The following is a 26,925-nucleotide window of genomic DNA, read 5'->3' as shown; positions in this document are numbered from 1 at the left end:
GTCTTTCTGCTTTTCTTCTAAGACCCATTTCCATTAAAAAGAAAAGTAGTAGGCAGAAAACAAAATAAATTACCTCTTGGTAACAGCTCATGTATTTTTGGCAGGAGGAATATTCTAATAAATAGATAAAATAAGGTTTCAGAGTTCTCTGTATACATAAATGATCTTATCCTTCCTTAAATTAAAATTAATACCGTGGACTCTTGTGAAGCTTTGGTTTATCAGGAATTGTTCCAATAGGTGCCACCACCCTATCTCTATAAATGAGTCATAACTAGGAGAACATTTTTTCATTAGGAATTGCAGTACTGTTGTTGTTGCTCTGGCACCCCCTGGTGGAAGAAAATCAGACCGATTTGGAGAACTGAGGAGTAACCCACCAGGAATCTTGTCTGGAAGATAAATGTGTTGCATCTTTCAGGTAACTTCTAGGATTGGAGCACTTTGGGATGAAAGTACATTTCGGTTACATTGATTTAGTGCTATGGCCTTCTGGTAAAGGCACTGCCAGGCTCTCTGTGGTGCAAGCTTCTCTGTGCTTCCTGTGGGTTTTTAATATTTAGTAAAGCAGCTGTGTACAGTCAAGTTCAATATCCAGGGATGTAACAGATAAGGTCACAGAGAAAATCTGAAATGCCAGACTCATAGGATTATACATGTGTGTGTGTGTGTTTGCTACATATTTGAAAATTTTGCCCTATATTTTGTGGGTCATCATTCAGTCCCCAGAAAATGCTGTTGAAGGCAGAAGCGTTGAGTTGCTACAAGCACAGGATTTGGAGTCAGACAAATCTGGACTCTGTATACTGAACTACTTATCTTGTATATCTTGTTTTCATCTATGAAGTACATGATTGAATCAACATATATATCAGAGAATTATGAGGTTTAAAGGACCACATGTAGAACACAGTGTTCAGTATACATAAAGGACCTAAGTTAGTGATGCACAAAGCTTTTCTTTAAAATAGAAGTTTTCTTTCTGTTTTTTTGGTTTTTTTTAGTTTTCTTTAGTTTCAATACTGGAGAACTGCAGATGTCTCTTTTTTATTATCTGAAAATCAAATTGTACTAATAGTATATAGATCAATGTTTCTACAAAACATATGATGACCGTCCCACAGGTTTTTCCAGTTACCCCAAATTATTGATGGCCTGGAAAAGACCATGCGTTCTACTGATAAAATAGGGATAATTCCCTTGATCATCTTTCAAAAGAGAATACAGCCCCACCTCCAGCGTTTAAATTTGTCCTATTCCATAGGGGAGGGGTGGAAATACTTTTAATCTCTCTCTTAGCATGAGACATATTTCATGACTATGTTTCTGGACTGTCATTCAAGTAGGTCAGGGAAGAGAACAGCTTCTCTCCCAAGAGTCAGGCATGTGGTTTGATGCTGCAGAGGTCCAGTAATTGGAGTCACCAAAGTACTGAATCAGCCCAAGTAGCAGACAGGGAGTCTCAGAGCACTGTTCTCCGAGTGCCAGCCTGGACGCCAGCTGCTGTCATTATACCGACAGCTGCAACCTCTTCACTGAAGAAAAACATCAGAAAAGTCAGTCTTAAGTGGGCCAGCTGCATCGGGTTCCCGATGCAGAATCTTCTGAGAGGATCGGTGTTTATCTGGGTTTCGAAAGTGCAGTTTCTGCTTCCTTTGCACAAGTCAAGGCCTTCTGCTATTCAAGCACCCCTGTGTATGCTAATACTTTTGGGGTTTTTTTCCCCTGAAACTATCAATAAATTGGGTGTTTCTGAACTGAAGTTCTGTCATCTGAACTGAAAGCAGTTTTAGCGAAGGCTTTTTTTTCCTCAGAATTTAGACATTCAGAGGCGAGCATTACGTTCACAGCATTATATCTGAGTACTAGGGCACATCATTAAAGCAACTACGCAGAACACTTATTTCATAGCACTGTTGCTTCATTATTACCAGGTCAAAGCCCTCAGCAGCTCTAATATAAGTATCTTTAAAGTATGTGTTTAAGTAGTCTCCTTTAAGGTGCATTACATCTGAAGAATAGGGACAATTCTTTACATATGTTTTCCATCTAACTGCATGCTAAGTGTTTCTAGAAGGCATTCAATACTTCTTTCCTTAGGTACATATTTACATATTTTTCAAAAGTATATACAGTGATTATTATAAGATAGTGTCCTAATTGCTTTACAAATATTACAAAATGCTCCTAGAAACCCTACTATATCCTTTTGCTGCTATAACAAATCATCATAAGCAGGGTAGCTTAAAAGAACATAAATTATTTTATAATTCTTCAAATGGGTTTGTCTCACTGGGCTAAATCAAGGTGTTCCTCCCAGAGGCTTGAGAGGAGTATCTGTTTTCTTGTCTTTCCCAGCTTCTAGAAGACACCCACATTTTTGGTTTATACCGCAATTCCTCCATCTTCAAAGCCATCAGTGGCCAGTCCTGTCTTATCATCTGCTGAATCACACTGGCTCTCTGCTCTCGTCACATCTCCTATTCTTACTCTTTGCCTATTTCACTTTTAAGGATCCTCTCTCCATCTCAAGAGTCTCAACCATATCTTCAAAATCCCATTTGCTATGTAGTGTAGCATACTTGTGAACATGGGTACATGGCCAGAGGGCCATTATTTTGCCTACCATGACTACTGTCATCTTTCTCATTTTACATATGAGGAAATTGAGACTCAGAGAAGTTAAGGAATTTGTCCAAGTTCACACAGTTAACTAGAGGCAGAGTTTGGATTTAAACACAGGCAGTTTGGCTTCAGAGTTTGGGCCTCTAACAACTGCAATTTAGTATTTGTGGTCTGAAAAAGAGAAGGAAAGAATGAAGAAAGGAGCTAGAGACATATTTTATCTCTACAATCATATACAATCATGCCAGCTGGCATTTAGTGAATTAAACTCTTACTTTCAGTTAAGTAGTGACAGTACCAAAACACCATAGAAAAGAGAGCTTAAAGACAAGAGAAGGAATGCCCCAGAACAAGGAGAATGGGCCACTGAGATTGATCATGTTTGCTGCACCAACGGCCGAGAAAGGCTGAAAATACTGACACAAAAGGAAGAATCACAGTAAAAGAGATTGTATGTAAAAATAACGCAACTTTGAAAAGTAGAAGAAAGTGAGGAGGCTCTGAACGGGATATCAAAGATGCATAATAAAGTAGAAACTGAAAAATCAGAAGAGTATCTAATTGGCAATACAGGAATGCATATAAAATGGGAATCTCTTAACCAACAGATTTCATTGCCAAACTACACAAAATAACCAATTCCATCGTCATGGAAATCTCTTCTATGTTTGTGTTATACTAGGTTGGAATTCTAAGTTGAACTCTTTTATGGGATCCTTGTCTAACTTGGAGATGAAGATAATGAACTGAAACCCGGAAATCAAGAAACAGTAAGTAGCAGAACATACCCAATGACATTAATAATTTTGAAAATTAACCTCACTAAGGTCAGGATTGAAATTCAATATCTCCAGTTAATCAAAAATAAAGCCATTGTGTGTACGCCCAAGTAAGAGAGCATTCCAGGAATCATTAGGCTGGTAATTGTGTCTCACATTCTCCAATTATGTATTCCTTTTCAGAAAAAATAGCAGCTCCTTCTCCAAATATATTTCCATTTTTTCAACAAATATTAAGGAATCCTCTTATATGGTAAGCAGTAAGCATTGTGTTAGGATGCATAGGTAAAGAATGTCATGTTCCAGTTACATGCATGTGTTTAAAACGTGAGAGGACTATTTTAAATACAAACATTTAAAACACTGATTTATTTCCAAAACAATATGTATTTACTGTAGACAACTTAGAAAATATACAGAAGTAAAATTATAATAATCTATTATTCTACCAATCAATAAGACATCCTGTTAATAAATGCTAATATTTTGAATTATTTCTATAGACTTTTCCTTACAAATGCATCTGCATTTTAAAAAGGACTTACATTTTAGACACTATTTTCAACTTTTTAAAATTTAACAATGTATTTTACACAAAATGTTTATGGACATTTCCCCATATCTTTAAATACTATCTTGTCTAATGGCTACATACAATTTTGCTGTAAATGCACACTATAGTTCACTTAGCCAAGACAATTTTGTTTGCAATTTAGTGAAGAATTTAGTCACAGAACTCTAAATTTCTCTAAAATGTTTGCTCCACAACCCCTTCAGTGACACAGTTCCATGACATTTATCACTACTTTCTATCAAACTCTTTTGCACTATTTCCAGTATCTTGCAATTTCATTATGATGGATAACATCTTTTCACTAATTCTTCCTGATTTCTATGTTTAAAGTCCCATTTTTAACATGTTAAGCCTAGAAATATAATCAATAATGATCACTTTTTAGATGTTTCTAAGACATTTTTCCACTGTTTCTCCTCGTTGTATTTGCATGATTTCTCTAAAGTTACTGACGATAAAATATACTCCAACATCCATCCCTTCACCACCACTACTGTTTCCTCAAACTAGTGAAGGATACCGTGAAAAGTGTGTTCAGTAATCAACAAAACAGGTAATTTCCCATGAAAATGTCTTTGGAGAACTAAACTGTAGAATTATTCCAAGCAGTAGTCAGAAATGGAGCTCATCATGTGATAAAAGCTTTAAGTCATTAAATATTGATATTATTGTTACTGTTTAATGTTGGATGGTATGGGGCAATTATCTGAAATCCAGAAAAGAGACTCAATGAATGAAAATATTCCTTTCAGATGAATTTCTTACTACATATGTAAGAAATATGCTGCCTTACTACCACAAAGCAATATGGACCAATAAGTAAACAGTGCCATTGCCCTAATGTCTCTCATTTTTACAGCAGAAATAATCTTCACACACAAAAATCAGAGAGAGGGAGAGAGAGAGAATGTATGTACCTAAATTTGTATAATTAAACCTAAGAAAATTGGTACATACTAGATTTATCATTTTTCCTTAAATACATACATTTGATATACTTATTTTAGACTAAAATTAATTTTAAAAAAATACAATAAAAGTTGACTTACATTTTGGAAACTACTTTCAGCCTTTTAAAAAAAATTTAACAGTGTATTTTGAGCAAAATGATTATGGACATTTCCTCATATCATTAAATACTCTCTTGTCTAAATACTCAAATTTAAGGTTGGATTCAGTAATAGCAACTTTTTAAAATACAAAGAATATGATTAAGATCAGTTTGTTTTACTGATCATTAATACACCTATATAAAATATCTCAAGATATATAGTTCAAAAATCTCCTATGGAAAAAAGTAATACAGCTCATAAAATTGACATAAGTCCCTTTAAATAAGGTACTTTGAAGTAAAATTAAGGTACATAACAGTGAACTGCAATTAAAATATTCCTGATTAATTACTGATAAAACTTGCAGATAATATTTTACTATTAAAGAGTCAGGATGAGGGGTACTGTCTACAATTTTTAGATACTTCTACTGGCTCTTCATATAAGGACAACCCTAGGGTAGGCCCAACTGTAAATTTGTTTTGTGTAAATGGATAAAATAGATGTTTCTCAAGAGTTCCTGTTTGCTAATAAATGCATATTTCACCAAGGACCAGAGAAGAATTGGTCCCTTGCTACATCAGAGCTACATCAGAGCTGTGGTTGCAGTTCTGTTTTTTTGTTCCAAGAATTATTGAGGAGACTTTTGATTCCTGAAAAAACTGCTTCTTCCTCTAAGAGGCAGTGCCTAAGCTTTTAGTTAGAGCCATTCCTTAGTCTCAAGAGTAGCCACATTTCACTAAAGCCAGAACTCAATGCCCAGCTATCTCAGTCTCTGTGTCCTTGTTTGAAAAAAATAGGTCTGGACAGCTTAAGTAAAGGGCATTATTTACATTTATCTTAATCAGTAGTAGACACTCACCTAGGCTAGGGATGGGGCTAGGGATGGGTGTAGGGATGGGTGTAGGGATGGGTGTAGAAGGACAAATTTGACCCTGCCACAGCAGTAGGTTATGATGGACTCTAAAATTAAGTCCCAGATGTACAAAGTAAAGAGAACTAGGACTTTTGCATGCCTTTTAAAAATTACCCTCATTTTCTACTGCGGGGAAATATTTATTATCATTCTTTAATTTTCCAGGCACCAGAAAAAACATATTTTGAATTTCCTAAGTTTAGTTTTCCTTCTAGTATCAGGCAGGCATAGAATGATGACATGGTTTGGCTAATAGAGTAATTCCAAGGGACCATCTATTATCACTCTGCCAACACAGCCACCACCACTGCTTTCATTAATACTCAGGCTATTGCAAATAACCTCCACTTCTCTGGTGCCTCTAATGTGACAAATACTTTGCTAAGTGCTTAACACACTTTGTCCCTGATGTACCTTGCAATATCAATGAGAACTGTAAATATATTCAAAATGAAGGTTTATAAAGGTGAATGACCCTGACTCTGTCTGTTCCCAGGGCCTCTGTCACTACACTAGAACCCACCATCTCTGTCCATTTATATAAACCATGTACTGTGTATTGATTAATGCAATGTGCCTGCCACTTTTTTTTTTTTTTTTTAATTAATTAATTAATTTATTTTTTGGCTATGTTGTGTCTTCGTTTCTGTGCGAGGGCTTTCTCTAGCTGCGGCAAGCGGGGGCCACTCTTCATCACGGTGCGCGGGCCTCTCACCATCGTGGCCTCTCCTGCTGCGGAGCACAGACTCCAGACGCGCAGGCTCAGCAGTTGTGGCTCACGGACCTAGTTGCTCCGCGGCACGTGGGATCCTCCCAGACCAGGGCTCGAATCCATATCCCCTGCATCAGCAGGCAGACTCCCAACCACTGCGCCACCAAGGAAGCCCGGCTGCCACTTTTTTAATCAAAATAATTCATGTATCTTTGGGAAACTGGCTGGATGCCCATGTCAGGGCCTCAGTCCCAACCACTCTCTTCCCTCTTTGCATCAGTCACACGGAGTTACTTGAGAATCTGAACTTGAATGCTACTCTGCACGGCCTCCTCATGCAATCTTACGTCCAAATTGTCTTCACTTCATCAGTACCTTATCCAGTCTTTCACTGTAGCTATATTACTTCACATTGCAGTCATTTATATTCCTGTCTTTACGTGAAAACACAAGGTACTTGAAGATATGTTCCCTACCTGCCATCCCCGTGCTCCCAAGTTCTTGATACATTGGCCGGGAAAAGAACAGCTGTTAAATAAATAATTGTTGAGTGAATTACTGTGTCTCCTCAAGGAAGATGATTTACTGTGGAGGGATGCGGGCTGCCCCTGGCAGGTCTAGACTAGAAAGGATGTTTGATATTGCAAATTGTTGCTTGGAGCAATCTCTTAATCCTGTGTAATTGTTTCAGCATTTCCTACTTAATATTGTCTTTACATATATTACCTGATTCAATCTTTCCATCCTATAATGTACTTCCTCTGATATAAGCCTTCTCTAAAATACCACATTTACAACTTGGTGTAGAGTATAGAGATGTGGATTTGATCCTTATAAGTCAGGTCCATTATGGTCAGAATTAGTTGGTGAGAGTTCAGAACAAGGACAAAACTGAATCATCTAAAAGTTTTACAGTTTATTCACATGCAATGCTGAAATACGTCTGCATGTTTGTGTGTGAGATGAAAGAGAAAGAAAGAGAGAGAGGTATACAGAGGCAGTAAAATAGGAATGGGTATTGGAAGGTGAGTGGTAAAATTGTCAATAAGTAGGTCTCAGAATTGAAAATTCTTAAATGTTGGAAAGACACAGAAAAGATAAAGTCTCCAGTAAAGGACAGTATTAGGAAAAGATGTGTAATCAAGTTATAAATTTAAGGCTGGACTAAACTTCTAGAGTGATTAGTAGATATGAGAGAAGTGTATTCAAAGATGTTTATCACAATGAAATAGGGACTTCCTCATCCTCTATATGATGAAGTATATCCAGAATATTTCTAAGGTTTTTCTGTTTTTGTGATAAGACATCTACATGTATATTTTTTACTTTAAAAATTTTTAACTTTATTTTAGATTTATTTTTTATTGAGGTAACATTGGATTATGACAAACTTGGTGTGTATAACATTATATTTCTACTTCTGTGTACCCTAAGGCATGCTCATCACCAAGAGTTTAGTTTCTATTTGTCACCACACCCCTTTCACCCTCTCCCACCACAGCCCTTCCCCTCTGGTAACCACTATTCTGTTCTCTATATCTACATGTTTGTTTCTGTTTGGTTTGTTGTTGTTGCTGTCTTTATATTCCACATATGAGAGAAATCATATAGTATTTCTCTTTCTCTGTCTTATTTCACTTAGCATGTTACCCTCAGGTTACATCCATGTTGTTGTAAATGGCAAGATTTCATTTTTATGGCTGAATAGTATTCCATTGTATATATACATCACATCTTCATCCAACCATCCCTTGGTGGGCATGTAGGTTGTTTGCATATCTTGGCTATTGTAAATAATATCGTGATGAACATAAGGGTGCTTGTGTCTTTCTGAATTAGAGTTTTTGTTTTCTTTGGATAAATACCCAGAACTGTGATAGCTGGATCATATGGTAGTTCTAGTCTTAATTTGAGGCATCTCCATACTGTTTTCTATAGTGGCTGCATCATCTTGCATTCCCACCAATAGTGCAGGAGGGTTCCCTTTTCTTCACATTCTTGTCAAAACTTGTTATTTTTTGCCTTTTTTTACAGGATTTTATTTTATTAACATCTTTATTGGAGTATAATTGCTTTACAATGGTGTGTTAGTTTCTACTTTATAACAAAGTGAATCAGCTATACATATACATATATGCCCCTATCTCCTCCCTCTTATGTCTCCCTCCCACCCTCCCTATCCCACCCCTCTAGGTGGTCACAAAGCACTGAGCTGATCTCCCTGTGCTATGTGGCTGCTTCCCACTAGCTATCTATTTTACATTTGGTAGTGTATATATGTCCATGCCACTCTCTCACTTCGTCCCAGATTACCCTTCCCCCTCCCCATGTCCTCAAGTCCATTCTCTACGTCTGCATCTTTATTCCTGTCCTGCCACTAGGTTCTTCATAACCATTTTTTTTTTTTTTAGATTCCATATATATGTGTTAGCATATGGTATTTGTTTTTCTCTTTCTGACTTACTTCACTCTGTATGACAGACTCTAGGTCCATCCACCTCACTACAAATAACTCAATTTCATTTTTTTTTTACGGCTGATCCCACCTTTTTGATAATAGCCATTCTAACAGGCATGAGGTGATATCTCACGGTTTTGATTTGTATTTTCCTGATAATTTGTGATGTTGAGTGTCTTTTCCTGTGCCAGTGGGCCACCTGTATGTCTTCTTTGGAAAAATGTCTATTCCTCTCCTCTGCCCATTTTTTAATCACAAATGATATATCCAGTAATAGGTTAACATCCAAAACACACAAAGAACACATACGACTCAAACAGGACTTCTATATATTAATAATATATCTAGATATTCTCAACTGAAAAGAATATAGCAGTGTATTTTTAGTTGTATTAAGTAGTGCTCTAGGGATTTGGGAAGGCAGAGAACTAGAAAGAAATCGAACCAGTTTTATTAAAATTATGTCACTGAAACAGATCTATTAATGCCTCTACATTTGTTCTATCTTTTAGACTTCTTTGTAAGCTTTATTTAGAGAAAAAGATATAGTTTCCAAAAAAGATAATAATAATAAGATCCAAAAAGTGTATCTGTTAGTGTCCAAACAGGAAAATAAGAAAAGAAAAACTTTTTAGTATTTAAAACAAAAAGACTAGGTATTACTCAGGTGATGGAAGAGCCTGAGAAATCAAACCAGTTTCAGGGAAGAAAGGGACTGAATAGCTACTGCAGTGAGCCTCGACCACCACACTCAGGCTGGAAGGACGGAAGGAAGAGATGCGCTCAGAGAACCTGGGACCGGGCTCACCCACTCTCTCCTCCCAGTTGTTGGCTTCACCTTCTCTTCAAGTCACATTTTCAGACTGGCCTACTTTGAACAATCTTTATAGCTCTGTCAAAGTCCTGGGGAAGACTCTGACAAGTTCACATAAGTTTCCCCACCTATCCCTGAAATTATCACTGTGGCAGAGTGGGAAACCCTGATAATTAGGCTTGGATCATGTGCCATGAGCTTACATGGGCTCACAGGACCACGAGTGGATTATGTTAAAGATAGGGATATAGAAGCTGCTCTAACAAAACCACACGGTCTAAAGTTATCATGGAATAGGTGTGGGAGGGCAGTAGTTGTTCTCCAAAAGAAAGGATTTCTTACCATCAGAAATATTCATGTTCACTACACAAAGTTTAGAGTACCTCAGACTTACATTCTGTTCATAGCACACAAACTACTTCCATCTACTCAAAGAGCATATTGGAAAACAAGTGAGGGAGGTACTGAATTAGGGATGACCTTGAGTCTCTCAGATATGTAATGTTTGTAAAAAAAAAAAAAAACAGTATCTTTGCTATTTATTATTAGTAAAGTTTTGTGACACTTGTAAATGACAAATACTTGTATATGAAGAACCTAATTAAAATTTGATATTCTAGAGAGACATAGTAGCAACTTCAAGTCTTTTTCCAGCAATATCACCATCATCCCATGTTTTAACTGTGTAGTAATTAAAGTCTGGAAGGAGGAGGTGGAGAAATAGGGAGAGGCAGACTGAATTGTTTCAGCAGGCAGCAGCAGCAATTGCCAGATCAGAAAAAGAGAAAGAAGAACAAAAAGCTGAAGGCAGGAAGAGTCATCTCTTGTGTCAGCAGTTGTTTCAAAGGGACCATCTTGATGACCTTGGTAGGGAAGAAGGAGGAAGAGTTTCCCTGGATACACCAGTGGAAGCTGTCTCACCTTATTAGGCAGTTATACATTTATGTGAGAGATGTTTACAATTCAGATGATACATACTGTAAAATATCAGCTGAATTAAAGCTTTCCCTCTGAAAAATATGCACCATGTCCAGTGTTAGGAAACTATGCCTTATTTTCTAATATTGCAGAGTTTATATTTTTCAACAGTATTGGATGAAAAACAAAGAGAAGCTACAAAAAGTGATTAGAAATCAACACTATGTTATGGGAAAATGAGCATAAAATTTGCTAACAGCTTTTCATCACCTACGTTACGCGTAAATACCAAAATAGTCATACATGTAACAGAGAGTATCTGCTTAGTTATCACAGTACTGAGATTCTCAGAAGTTTTTCATTCTAAATTTCATTTCAGAGGAACATCAAAATAATACAGCAGTAAAATTAAAGAGCAATGAAAAATAGAGAGGGGAAAGGCAATAGTTATATAAGCAAGAAAGTGTTAGAATGCTTTTAAGTGAGATTAGATATGCAATACATGGAAGGTCAATGAGGCAAATAGAGAGAAGTTGTACTAAAAGGCATAGATTTCAATATTGCCTGAACCTTTTTTGTAGGTGGTTATAATGAAATCTACAACAGAAAGAGATAGGAAGAGGAAGAGATTATGTTTGAAAGCATATGCTGATTGCATTTACCATGATTTCAAAAATAAAGTATCTTTAAAAATGATATTGAACTCATCATTATTAATGACCTAGTGTAAAATGTTTTCAAATTAACAATTATTTCTCTTTATTGTCCAAACCACTGCCTATAGGCATTTAACCCAGAATCATGTTATAAAAAAATGTCTGAATTTGTCATCAATCATCATCTTTGAGCTTCCATACTGTACTGATTCTCTCCATGAACACAGAGACTGAATTCTCAATACTTATTCAAATTGATATTATTTGCTGCACATTGTGTTATTCTAGAGAAAAAATTTTCAGTCACATGTAGAAAAGTAGGCAGCTAATACTAATTCAAAAATACATTGGTAACTGAAAATCATTTTCATAAATGTTTTGATGCCTGACTTTGGAAAATATACAGATTGCAGTATACCACCCTTTGAATTATATTTGAGTTTGTTCTCTGTAGTTACCTGATAATTAATAAGCTCTAGAGACATGGATTTTTAGGACAAAATTCCTAATACAAGGATCAGCTACACTATTTCTGTTTGCTTCAAGACATAATTGTGGTCTAATTTTATCCTTGTATGTATATTTCAAATCAATATTTGTCACTATCGGTAACCATCTACATGCTAGAATTCTAATTTTTACCAGATAACAATATTTGCCAATTTCCCTGTCACCTAAAAGTCCACTTACCATGTCAGGCAGAACTCCTTCCTTAAAAAAGAGTTTGAAAATAATTATGATCTTATTTCATTTTTGCTTTGTATTTGTTTTGCACCACTACTTTTAAAATTGAGGGCCTAGTCTCCTTGATAAAACGTTTACAGTTAAATTTTAATCCCTCAAAATAAAACTTTCCCCAGGTCTTCATGAGCTGTGAAAATATTTGATTTTGTTTATACACATAGAATTGAAAATAAGACTAAAATTGGAGCCCCTTACTTCCAAGGAAATGATTGTCTTTCTTCCAAAAATATAAATTATTTTGATCTAGAATTTTCTTGTCACTGTAAGAATACAAAAAAGATAAAAAAGAATATAAAATACATAAAAGTACAAAAATATAAAAAAACATACAAAGCATTTTTGGTGTAGATTTATTGTGGAGAAAATTTGAGGAGAACACGGAAAAATATTTACTAGACAAGTCAAATGCAAGAAAATTAAGCTGATGTTAAATTTGATTTACGTTCCTCTAATGTGGGAATTATTATTGGGTACTCCATATAGATAAATAACTTTTCTGACGGTCCACAGTTCATTTTTCAAGGAATCTAATGAAACTAGTTCTTAATAAAAAAAAAAAAAAAGAACTACTGAAGAAAATAGTGTGCCAGAAATGACTTGTGTAGCATGAACATATTTTCCTTAACAAAATAAACAAATATATGGATAACACTAACTTGGATACTGTAGAGAATAAAAAGATACCAAGTGGAGAATGATTTGTAATTAATACAATTTTTTATTTTGAAGTATAAATAACATTATGCACTGCCCCCAAAGTTAACCAATTCAGTTACTAGTTACCTCCTCACCTAATTCTGTTAATTTTTAATCATTAGGTATTTGATTCTTCACTGTTCATAAAGGGCTGTTAATGACATATTACCTAACTAAAGTCAGAAGAATGCAACGGATAATTTTTGGAATCAGTGATTCTATAAGTAGAAGTCATTTTAAGAATTGTTTAGTGGATTGATACAAATAATTTACAATAAATGCATTAATTGCATATAGGGATGTGTGTCATGTTAAGTAGATGGTTTTGAAAGTTATGAGGTGTTTTTTTTTTTGCTGTTGTTTTGTTTGAGAGTAAATAGAGAGTCTCTGTCACTGGAGTTAGGTAAGTGTGTCAGTAAATAGAGATAATATATAGACAGGTAGTGAGAGGTTATCTAACAATAATTTTGGTAACTGAATGGAGAGTGCCAAGATGCTGTGTTGGCTATTTAGGTGATCTTCAAAGACTAGATGACACAAGGAAGTTAACCATGCTTGGCATTAGGAAGAACACGCCACGAATAATACATGATCTATGACCCTGAAGCTCTAGCTGTTGCAGAGAAAGGACAGGCATATGTTAAGTTACCCAAGGTAGATGTGCTAAGTGACATAGAAAGGTAAACCAAGGCCTCAGGAGAGGGGTATAGGATGATATAATTTATCTTGAAAAATGGAAGATTTTTACGGAGAGCATGGCATTGGTGAAGTGTACCAGAGAATATGTGGATGTAATTATTTAGGGAATTATAGGTAGAAAAGCTATATGAACAGAAATATGGATAAGAAAAATAAAATCTAGAGTATCATTAATAGTAGCAAGCCTGTACTGCTAGATATTGTCTTTGTTTTTTTAAAGAAATGGCCATGTGAACTAGAGCCAATTCTAGCTTGGTGGAACTTCTCTGGTCAAAAATGAAATGTGACAAAAGCAGAAATGAGGTTACTCATGTAGTTTGTAAATGAATAAAAATACATTCTCTAGTCATGTACTTTTTCTTGTTTTTGTTTCCACTGCTGGATAGAGTGGTCATGATGAAAAAAGATGTCACATGAGCAAAGAAAATCAAAAACAGGAGTAAGGGGATATTTTTGTGATAGATGGTTACAAAAATAACCACAACTATGAGTTAAAGGTATGTACTTAAGTTTGTCTTGATGGCAAAAAGCACAAGGCCTAGGGGACGGTACTCAAAATCATGCTTACTTACTTCTAATTTAAAATGAATGTATGTATCAGTTTTCATGCTTTCAAGAGATTCTGGTCAAAAATAAGTGACTGGAGTCAGAGGACTCTTTAGAAAGAAAGTTCCCAGAGTTTGGTTTTGATAAAGATCTCCAGTTTTGATAAGATAAAGATATCCTGAACTTATTACCCCTCTCCTATAACACAGCCCAGTGCATGTGCAGATGAATATCTGAGCCCAAATGCATCAGGCTGTGGGACTTGGGGGCAAAGGGAACTGCTGAAGATATGCCGATGATTACACTGCTTTCTGTGCCTAGAATAACAAAGTTCTTAGTCTCTGACCCAGGAATCTTGTCCCTTATGCCAATATCCATGAAACTGTGGCAGGTGGGTTTGTTAGCTTGCAAGTAAGGTAAGATATCAGTCCCTTCACAGTTCTTGATGTGGAATTAAGAGGATAAGTGAACTGGGTCCTAAGAGTTACCCGATACACCCCTCCAGACCCACTGATCAGAATTCTAGGGGTAAAGCCTGGAAATCTGAAATATTATCAAGCTCCCCAGGTAATTCATACAAACATACTCCTTTAGCATCTCAATTTTAGTACATTATACATTCTGTCAATTATTCAAACTAGATAATGTCTTTTTCTATCAAAACTGTAGAAAATCAGTGAATGCAGATTGCACAGAGGTTGGCACAGTACAGACAGCAGTATTGCAAAGTGAGGGTCTCCTCTGTCTCAGAGTTTAGTAGTTGTTAGACTTTTAGCTAAGAATTTTTAAGTAAGAATTTTCCCTAAGCCCCTTGTCCTCTGTTGATATGGGTAGAGTTCTTAGACTGATGCTGAAAATGCTCACTTGACAGTTCTTAGATATGACAAAGTCATTGTTCTCATTTACTTTGACCCAATGGCCAGATGACATGAATCTGATAGACGCAAATGTTTTCTGATTTAATTCACTTTTTAAAAATTTCTTTCTCTCTCCATTACCTAGTTGCACATACTCCTGCTTCCTCTAGTCTGGAGTTAAATCATCCTTCTATTTTTCTAATTCCTTCTAGAGACTTTCTGCCCTGTCACAATTCAGTACTTTTGCATATCTATTTTATCCATTGTGTATGTTTTGCTCCTATTTACAGAAATTGGGTAACAAATTTCTGAAATTTCAGGAATTTCAACAAATTGGGCAACAATTTACAAATAAAAAATATCTTTATCAGAAGGCCTGAAATCTAAGCAGGAGTAGGAATTCCTCTTACCCATCAGAAACTTATCTGGAGAAGGTAATTGATGTTGTAGAGTCATGTGTCAAGTTACTGTTCCCAAAGGAAAACCCGGGAGATGAATACTGCCTATTGCTGTAATAGAAAACCAATCTACTTAGTGCCCTGGATATTCAGATTGCTTAGTCCAGCAATCTGGGCTGTCACCCCTAAAGCTGTTCTTCTATAGTTCTTGTTGACTTCAGTGGCTTTGAAATTAATAGACTGCTACCAATAACACATTTACAGTCTGCAATGGATAAAAAGGGATCATTTAAACATGATATTTTGGAGAAGAGCACACCGTATTTAATATAGTGTGGTAAAGCAGCACTAATGCTGTCTTTCAGTGGTTCTTGCCAATTAAGTTGATAGTAAGGGTCACAGTGGTCAATTTTTATATATAAGGGCATTATCCAGTATGATCAACCCTCACAAGAACACTATAAATGAATCAAAGTGAAAAAAAATCTGGAATGAGTTTAAAATACTTTTAAGGCAAAATTGTTTCTGTATAAGGTAAATTATGTATTTCCTTTCTACCACCTACCAGGTTCTCAAGTTCAAGGTCTGATTTTTTTTTTTTTTCAAATTCATGCTTCATGTTGCTGTGAATAAGTGAAAAGAAACATAGATTTTTGCTGTTCTATCATCTTTCAAAAGATCACTGGACCTTCCTTAATCATTCATGAACTACTCAGTATTTAGCATCCTGGCAGAGAAAGCAACATAGTTTGAGTTTACAATTAACTTGTTGGAAATAAACAATCTTTAACCATCTTTACATCCTACCTAGACAGGTGAAAGGATAAAGAGCACAGAGTTATTAATAAGTAAACTGATCACACTTATAGCTTCCTAACATGATAGAGTCTTACAGCAGAATGAAACAGACCATGAGATGTTTTAAATTCAGTGTGTTCTTATGATAGATTAATCACATATTCTCAATTAGGAAAGTGAGGAAATGGAATGGGACTTAACCCAAAGATTATAGTAAGTTGCATCTTGTTCTTACTGCTTTGTAGTTAATGGCATTTTATTTTATATAAAAGAAACATGAAAAATACAAATTTTCCCCAAACACCAACATGTAGGAAATATTTTCCATTTACTTTATGTGATGTATCATATGTCTATCATGTCTTCTAAGAGGAACAATGATTAGAATATTCTCCAATTTTAATTCAATAACTCTCCTTCATGATTTAATTGTTTACAAATTTTGTTATGTTTTCATAAGAAAGATCCTTTAATTATACTAGAATTCATTTGAACAGAAATGTCCATATTATAACGTTGCTAAACCTTGGGTTTTAATCTACTGACATTTAGATAATGAGTCAACTGATTTTCCCATCTAATATAATTCGATTGTGTTAACAAGATCAACATAGGCAATGTTAGATAATTATTTTTAAGAGGTATTCATTAAAAATACATACCTTCTTAAAATATCCATTTATTCATGCTAACTTAATTCTATAGAGTCTGCTTATATTTTGTGAAGTATAGTAAACTAAGAGTTAATAATCTGCGTTCTGATGTCAGAGGTTGTATCAAATAGCCAATCTATAACTTAACAGTAGAGAAACCTCAAATATATCACTGAAACTCTGAGTTTCGGTTGCCTGATATGTAAAAATAGTATAAGAAAAAGTGTTTCCCTCCAAAGATAGTTTTAAGGCTGATGCCTGCGGTTAGTAGGGGGTTCTATCACAGTGCCTGGCATTTGGTGATTATTAATTATCATCAATTGGTATTTTTAACCTCATTGAGATGTATGAGCTAAATTTGTTCTAAAGAAAGAAATGGGGGAAGACAAACATGGATTTAGGAAAAAGCCTACAAATACAGATTCCAAGGACTTGAACTCCTGCTCTGTGAAGGTCATGTGTTTACTTCACTCTGGGAAGCAAGGAGACCTCCTGCTTAGTCTTTCTTAAGATGTTACTTTTAATAGTAGTCCAAGCTGAAAAAATACATAATTATATTTGGTAATGTATATTTCTATTTTCTAAAATATAAATTGTAGAGTAATACTTAAATTAAAAATTCACACGTGTGCATATTAGAAGATAGTCTACCAAAATGAAAGTGGGTGTGTTAAGGTGATAATGTTCACAATGATTTATCAAAATTGCTGTAATGGTCTTAGGTGATTTCCTTTCTTAAATAATTTTTTATAAAAACAAATATTTCAGAGCCCTCTTATCTGTTCCCCTAATGTTTATAAAATATCTTTCAAATCTTAGGAACTTTAAGAGATTAATATAATACATCTAATCTGTGGAAAGAATAAGTCTAAGTGTGAACAAGTCCCTATTCTTCTAACATCATGGAGAGTATTAGCTACATTAAAAAAAAAGCTATTAAAATTCATAAAAATCCATATGTTTTCTAAGGAAAAGAGTGAAGTTTTAGCATATCTCACATTCAACATGGGAGAAAAAGATCAACAAAAGACCTGCCAAATTGCATTTTATCTGTTTTATACTTATCAGTTTAAGAATCTTTTATATCATAACTTATGTTATGTTGAATTTATGATTCAGTTTGGACTTAACATAATATCTGAAGCTAAATAAAATAAATAGAGTCAGAGAAATCATGTGAGGAAATGTTTTCATGTAATGCGACAGAACCCCTGAAAGAGAAATAAATGTGTTTAGGCAACTATCTATTTTCAGCCTATAAATCTGAAAAGTGTACTATAATGAAACATTCCCAGGTATCTCTTGTTATATAAAAATGCACTCCTTCTCAATGGCTTAAAACAGTAACAATCATTTGTTTTGTTCCTGAGTCTGTGGGTGACAGGGCTCAGCTAGGCACTTCTCACTCAGGATGGCTCATACCATTGCCATCCAAAGGTGGCTGGAGTTGGGGAGATGTTGAAAACTTTCCCACTCATTTTCCAGCACCTGATCTGGGAAGATCAAAGAGCTGGCAGCAAGTACAGTGGGCCCTGTATATCCACCATTTCATGTAAGGGACTTAAATATCCATAGATTTTGGTATCCACGGGGGCTGCTGGAACCAATCCGTGGCTACTAAGAAACAACTGTACTTCTGGGGCCTCTCTAACACCTCTCTTATCTCTGGATGGTCTTACCACTCCTTGCAGCTTCAGGGTAGCTGGACTTCCCATGTGGTAGCCAAAGGATCCCAGAGCAAGTGTCCCAAGAGGGACCAGCAGACTCTTCATTCATGACCTTATCTCACCTGCTCTTGGAAGGCACACTGCATCACTTCCACTGTATTCTGTTTGCTGAGGTTATCTAAAAGGGTTCACCCAGTTTTAAGGGGAAGGGACATTCGTGCCTTTTGATGGAAAGAAGGTCAAAGAATTTGCAGACATGTTTTTAAACTACCTCTGAGACACCAATCAGCGTTATAGGATTAGACAGCTAGTACAATGAAAATGTGAGCTTGTGAAAATCCACAAGCCATCGTCTTTCAGAAATTCTGTTTCATCTGAAATGAGTCACTAAACAGCAATGCTCAGTCCACTGAAGCAGGATTTTCAGTGAGTTCCTGATGGTTGGGCTCCTCAGCGTGCAGCAGTTTTACTGAGCAAGCTAGTTCCTATCACCTGATGCTTCCTCGGCTTCCTCAGCAGCTGAGGCACCAGTTGTCTTGAATTTCACTTCCATTCAAAGCAAATAATGTGTTATTGACGGTGAGACATGCATACTTGGCATTTAGAAATCCTGCAAGGCAGCTGTTTTGTTTCTTTCAACATTAAACTGATTACAGAAGATTAAATATAATATTAGTTGGAGATCAAGCAACACAGGACTTGGCAGACTGTACAATTAGAGTTTTTTAAAAAGTGGTTGAAAGAATATTATCCTTCGTTAAATGGCAAAGTGTTCTACCGAGTGGATTTTTTACAATTCAACCAACATCTGAGCAAAGCAACTATTGATTTTTTTAAGAGTTGGCTGCCATTTAAGTGGGGCAATTAGTTAAAGACTGAGAATAAGCAAAAATCTTGCAATGCAACTGCTGCTGGTGCCCTGTGACTAATTTAACTCTTTAAAAAGACACAGATTCTAAGTCTCTGGAGAAAAAGCTCAGAGGAAATTTGTCAGGGCCGGTGTGCCTGAAGTTACGGGAGAACACAAGTTCCCTCCAGATCTGCCTTTTAAGGCTAATAACATTCTAATTATAGAGAGAGTATGGTTGCCGCTACCAGCTGAAAGCATTCTGTGGATTTAAAAAGCAAACTGAACTGAAGAAACACAGCTAAAGTAACTGTAGCATCTGTGGTTCTAACAGATTTATTCAGCAGAAACCAAGGTATCCGTTCAGGTGACCCAAACTATGAGGGGATTATATTATTTCATGTATGATTAATAAATCATCATTTCACACATGACTATAAAAATGATTTTCCTGGACAATATCCCTCATCTTCTGGAAAATATCAAAAATTTAAAATCACTTCAAAGGGTTTCAGAAATAATACCTCATTATGAAGTGCTCCTAACAAACTTAAAATTTAATGGTATTGCCTCTTTTTCTCTGTTTGTTACATTTGACAAGTTGAGATAATTAGTTGACTGCCATATTCATAATTACCTCTTGTGCTATGGAGTTATTTTCAAAACGGAGTTTTCATGACTAAAAGCGTTACTCAGGAGTTCTTCATTTTAAAACTTGCTCTTAGTCTTGGACTATCCCTTGTCTTCTAAACTTTGCTTCCCTTATAATCTGTATGAGAAGGGCAGTTACACAATACAAAATGATGAAAATTTAAGCCAATCATGAAATAAAAATAATCGTGGTGTTAATATATAAAACATTGTAAATGCTTCTTCCCTCTAAATGTGACATTGCAAACTGAGGGTCTATATTACATAGACCAAGAAGAAAGGATTAAGAAACAAATGATTCACTTTTCAGAGAACAATTTACATGTATTGTTTCTACCTTGTAGAATGAGCTTTGGGCTGTAAGAGTGGGACCAAGAGCAGAACTGAGGACCTAGACTCCTCTCCTGGGAAGCGAGAAGGCAACACCGAAGATTCTGGTAAATGTTGTGAGTTTTGACTCTCTTGTTCTGAGTTCAATATTTAAAGGATATTGCAGCAACATGGATGGACCTAGAGATTACCATACTAAGGAAGTAAGTCAGACAGAGAAAGATAAATACCATATGATATTACGTATATGTGGAATCTAAAATAAGACAAAAATGAACTTATCTATGAAACAGACACAGATGTAGAGAACAGACTTGTGGTTGCCAAAGGGGAGAGGGAGTGGAGGAGGGATGGATTGGGAGTTTAGGATTAGCAGATGCAAACAATTATATACAGAATGGATAAACAACAAGGTCCTACTGTATGGCACAGGAAACTGTGTTCAATATCCTGTGATAAACCATAATGGAAAAGAATATGAAAACGAATATATATATGTATAACTGAGTCACTTTGCTATACAGCAGAAATTAACACAACACTGTAGATCAACTATACTTGAATAAAATGAATTTAAAGAAAGTCTAAATATATGCTTCTTTATATATCTTACATGACAACTTTCAAAATTCTTTACAAAAGGCAGTGTAATTTGGTCATATTTTTTTTTAATGATTAGAGGATATATCCAGGTTGTTGGGGAAATATAGTTAAAAACAAAATCTTATGACCCTGAAAATTCCACAAAGGTAAAAGAAAAAGATGTTTCGTTATTGAATAAGCATTAAAACCTGAATGTGATGCCCAGTACAGGCAATCCACTAAAAGATTGCAAAGACAGAAAGCCTTGCTCTACTCGAGAGTCCTGCATACCCTTTTATAGATCCACACAGACACTACTCATTACATGTATGTTCAAGATACAAAACTAGTCCACAAGTAAGAATTTCACAGCACCAGTTCTCACACAGTTCATCCCAAATTCCCTTGGTAATTGAGGTGACCATCTGTGTTAATTGGCTTCAACCCAAGGGAAAAAAGACAAAAAACTTTTCATATCTTTATGACAAAAAGTAATTTTTCACTTGGAGCAAGGGGGCTACAAAAGTTAGGCTCCTATCCTCCCGTAGAGACTTGGAGGTAGGGGAGATGGGGGTGTGAACAGCCTTGATGATTTCAAAAAAACTGGTTCCCAGGCTGCTGAGAAAGACACTTCTGAGTCCTAGAACTAGCCAGAGACCTATTTAGCTTCTAAAAAGATTTTCATACATTTCTAAAAACTAGGAAAGAACTTAGAAGTTTTCTAAAGTAAATGCTCTAAGAAAATGGAAGGAAGGTCTTTTTCCTTATTCTTAACAGGAAGAATTATGCCTCTTTATTTGGATTTGCCCTTACAGGGAAAAATGCATTCTTAGAACTGAGAGAAAAATGACCAATTATATGGTACAAATTCATCATTTATGGATGAAGGGACTAAGGACCAGAGGATTAAAGTGATTTTCTCTGAAAGGATAGGCCCCGATTCTCACTCCAGTCACCATGATTGCCTCAACCAGGTTCCTCAACCACAGGAAGAAGTGATACCCCTAGAGTGAATTGTTCCCTCCTGTTTCATCACTTTTCTTCCAACTTTAAGCCTCTGTTCCATACATGAGCTCCCCAATCTCCAATGCGCATACCTAATGCTCATGGTAATAGTACACAATGGACAGACATACTTACGCCCAGGTCTGTTCTTCCATTGGTTATGAGTTATGGCAGTAAAATTCCACATACTGCCAACTTTACAGGTGAACTTTAGAATGTGGGAAAGTAATGGAAATGGAAAGTCATACAAAGTTTTCTAATGCATATAGATCTTCATATTTATTCCCACAAAATAACTGATTACAAAAGACTCAACTTCATCTTACCCAAAGCAGAACAGTTGGTGCTATCGTGATGCTGCCACACCAACAACTTTAAGTTGTCATCCTCAGAGAGAAATTTTACTCTTACTATAATTATAGAAAGAAATGTAGGTTACCTGAACAGCAAGTATGCACATCTTTACATGTCCCTACCACTTGATAAATAAGAGGTAGAATCCATAAATTTAGAGGATTACTTCTGAATTTTAAAAGTCCTATTTCATCTTGGCTACATATGTTAAGAAACCATACTTTTCTTTTGCTTTAAGGGGTTCCAGACAATTTTATAACTCTCCACCCAGCCACTGGGTTATTTAACATATAATGCCAACAAAGCCACTAGTGTGGAACAAATTTACCTTAATTTCTCAAGTGTATATACATTATTTAAACGATCTGTCAAAAGAGTGATGGCTCAAACAAGGGCAGTATAAACTCACTGAGTTTATTTAAAGTGAAAAACTGGGTCTTTTGCCAAATAGCCATAAAATGAGAGCCAAAAGCAGTACTGGAAGACAAACCTAATAAGTTAAAAAAATACCGATCCTCATAATGATGTAATTGTTTTTAATAAGCTGAGTTCCGCTTATAAAACCCGACATAAAAAGTAAAAGAGGTTGGAGTGATTGTTAGAAAGTGCCATGAGCCAAGGAATACAGGCAGTCTCTAGAAACTAGAAAAAGCAAGGGAATGGATTTTTTCCTAGAGCCTATATTGGGAAGGTAACCCCGTTGGCACCTTGAAGTTAGCTCCACAAAATCCATTTCAGACTTCAGATGTCCAGAACTGTAAGATAACATATTTGTGTTGTTTCAAGCCACTACATTCATGGTAATCTGTTACAGAAGCAATAGGAAACCAATGTATTGTAGTAATGAATCCCATATTTGCCCATTAAAATTACCAAGCTGGTTACCATCATGGGCAACTGATTCTCAGTTCCACTCAAATTCTAGAAATCAAGATAGAGAACATGTATGTCAGAATTTTCCCACCTAAGGGGGATTGATAGGTGCTATGCTATTTATCTACCAACTTGTACACGTCTTTTGTTGATGGTAGCTCATGGGTGAAGGGACAGTATTGTAAATATTCCCTTGTGGCCTGACCTGTGGTTTATGGATTAGGCTCGCAGGTCAAAAAAAGCCCTGAGGCAAACCAATTGCAGGGGCTGACATTTGGAAGACAGGCCAGTGTATATGAAAATAATAAAGGCACGTGCAGCATTTAGTTCCACTCATGCCCTACATTACCTTTACTCTATCCTGTCATTGATTATTCAAGGTAGTGGATAAGCACAATTTCTTGAAAAAAAGAAAAGGACTTTGGGGGGTTTATGTGACAACTCCTTTTTCTGCTTATCTACTGCCACAATGTATCCAAAAAGATTAGGCAAAAGACAATTAAAATTAGTGAGATCCTTGCTGTGCTACATAATAGAGGCAACACTTCTGCCCCAGCAACTAGGACTCTGGTTCAGGGGGACCAAAATATAAGGGATGGGAGGCACAACCTTAAGTGAGAGGCTGATTGTGGTTTCCAGTTCAGTCTGTCCTCTGATACAAGGGAAGAAATTTTCTTTCAACATTGTCATCAAGGCCTTCTGGCTTTTACACCATGCCCTAAGTTGTCAATTCCTTCCATCCAGGCTTCAGTGACATTTAACAACCAAAATAGTTCAGTCCTAATATACACCATTGTCCTCTTCTCCCTCAAATGCCAGACATACTGAATAAGCTAGTGCACCTCATTTACTAGTAGCCACAAGTGTCAGCATTTTAATTCTGGTAGAACATCATGCCAGGGCTTATCACACTGTGGTGTTCTTACAGCCTTCTGGCTAGGTAGTGAAGTGAGGCCATTCCAGAATACCATCCTGAGAATCTGCTTCCTACCTTCAGTTTCAATAACAATTATCTTAGCTTGGGTTCCCCCAGAAGGTGACCCTGTGACAAATATCCAAATGCAAGTAGTTTATTTGGGAAGTGGTCCCTGGAAACACCCAGGGTAGGAGCCGGGAAATGAGACAGGGAAGGGAGATGAAGGCAGCTAGTAAAGAATGGATTAACAAACAAGTTACCTCTATGGGCATGGAGCTCAGTCCAATAGAGAAATTCTGGGAGCCTGTGTAGAACACAGGATTCAGGTTATCCCACTGAGGGGCAGTTGCTTGAAAGCTGCTCCAGGTATCACTAATTCTCTGCACTCTGGGCTGACTAAGCTTGGGGAGAAAGCTCTGGAGTGGAGAGAAAATTCTCAGGCGAATCAAAGTTTGTGCTCAAAGTTAGAAGTTCGATCAGTGTGCAAGGAAATGTTTAAGGATGATGACCAAATCTGCTATAGCCAATAATACTGCTTCCTAAAACCTGCCAGTGTAAACACCGTCTTCCCTTGGGGATTTTTCTTCCTCTAATCCATCAAAATATTGATAAAAATAACATATATAATCTTCTCTGCTTATGAATACAAATATATTTTTGGCTTTAATTTTTTTTGAAGTTCCAGATTCCACACAAACATGTCCTGAGTCCATCTAGAAATAGAGACCATTATTCCCAGCCCATTTCTGTATTAGATTATCAGGGTAGCTATATCAGTATAGAAGTGTTACTCTAACCCTAAGCATACCTGCTGAACTGGGAATCACACATTGCCTGTGGTTACCTTGGAATTCCAGGTTAAACTGATATCTGAATTTACCTTTACCAAATTTCTCTGCTTCCTTTTCCAACAGCAGCAGTGATCTTACCTTAAACAGTTTCCTTCTATCTACTTTTCCAAGACCGATGGCTATAGAGAGTTTATACTAGCTGGGACCTACTTTGGTTACTGTTTCAAAAGCATAAGTAGCTGTTCCTTAGGAGACCTAGATTTTTACTTCTTTTTTTAAAGTGTAGTTTAACATTTGCTATAATAGAAATAGACTTCCTGCAGTGCCATTCACCAAGGTGGCTACTGATTCCATTCCTTTCTCAAAAGCACTAAAAGATACATTGACTGGTTGTCAAAATTCTTCCTTTTCAAGTATTTTTCCAACCTTCTGAAACCTCAAAGCAAATATCAATAACCTACAAATGCACAAAGATGACCTTTGGAGGACTCAAATTAAATATTTCTTTATTTTTCATGAAGGCTTCTCAACTGGTTTTATGAGATTGTCATTCTGAAAAGGTATTGTCCTTTCAATTTGTTCTCTAGCACATATATAAACTATTTTTTTTTTTTGTATTTACATTTTGGGTATATTTCCATACAAATGCAAAAGAGACTAGAAAACATCTAGCTTTTTAAAATTTCAAGATGATAAAAATAATAACTTTCATCTATAGCAACTCAAATCAAATTTTGGGTTGGGTAAGTTTTTCTTCCTGAAAGCTTTCTCTTATGTACTGAAAAATTTAAATACAATCAAATCTACATGATGATGTAAGATCTGTGGAGTTTGCATATGAATGCATGATAATTTTTCCAGCTCAGCTAATATTTAACCAAATAAATACACTTGAGTGGTAATATCTCCAGACTAACACCTAATAAACATTTGCTAATGTAGTTACTATTGAAATACAAATTTTAAAACATAATTACTAATAGCATATATGGTAGCCTGAATAATGTCCCCCAAAGATATCAAGGTCCTACTTCCTGGAACCTCTGAACATTACTTTACATGGCAGACACGGATTTTGCAGGTATGATTCAATTCAGGATCTGGAGATGGAGAGATCGTTCTGTATTATCTAAATGGGCCTTAAATGTAATCACGAATGCCCTTACAAGACAGAGGCAGAGGGTGATTTTGACTACAGAAGAGGAAGAGGAATGTGATTCAAGAAAGGGATCATGAGCCAAAAAAAAAAAAAAAAAAAAAAAAAAATGCAGGTATTTCCAGAAGCTAGAAAAGACAAGGAAACAGATTTTCCTGCAACCCTCCAGAGGGAACCAGCCCTCCAATACTTTGCTTTTAGCATCATAAGACTCATTTTGGACTTCTGGTCTCCAGAAATGTAAGATAATAAATATGTGTTTTTTAAGCCACTAAGTTTGGTCATTTGTTATAGCAGCAATAAGAAACTAATATAGCACATAAAGAAGTTATTCTGGGGTAGCAAAAAAACACATGATTTTAGTTGCAGAAATTTTCTTGCAAACAGATGAAATTCCCAGAATGTTTGAGTAAAAATGATTAGAACTCTGAGGAAAACTTCAGTTATAGAAAGCCTTCATATCTAACCTGTTCCCCTAATACCTTTTGTGACTGAAAGTCTGGTGTTATCACATGGCCTAACCAGTGCTGAATTTAGGCAAAATGATAAAAATTGATTACATGTGTCTTCTACAACTTTTTCAGCAATCTTCTCTATACAGGCTATGCGGTATCAATTCACTCTTTATCATTTTGTTCAGAAAGGATATGATACATTTATTCTCAGGAATATGCAAGTTAGTGATGCCTGGCTTTTATTTTAATATAGGTCATATCCTTACCCTAGAATGGTGGAGTGTTTGTTTGATTATTTTACTGAGAAGTGGCAGACATCTCTGATTAGAGTTTTCCAAGGATCCCTAAAATCACATTTAAAAGGAAACTGCCAAATCTGCATCGATTCAAGTCCACCTAGGGC

Source organism: Balaenoptera ricei, chromosome 2 (assembly GCF_028023285.1).
Source record: "Balaenoptera ricei isolate mBalRic1 chromosome 2, mBalRic1.hap2, whole genome shotgun sequence".
Lineage (NCBI taxonomy): Eukaryota > Metazoa > Chordata > Mammalia > Artiodactyla > Balaenopteridae > Balaenoptera > Balaenoptera ricei.
This window is presented reverse-complemented; position numbering follows the sequence as displayed.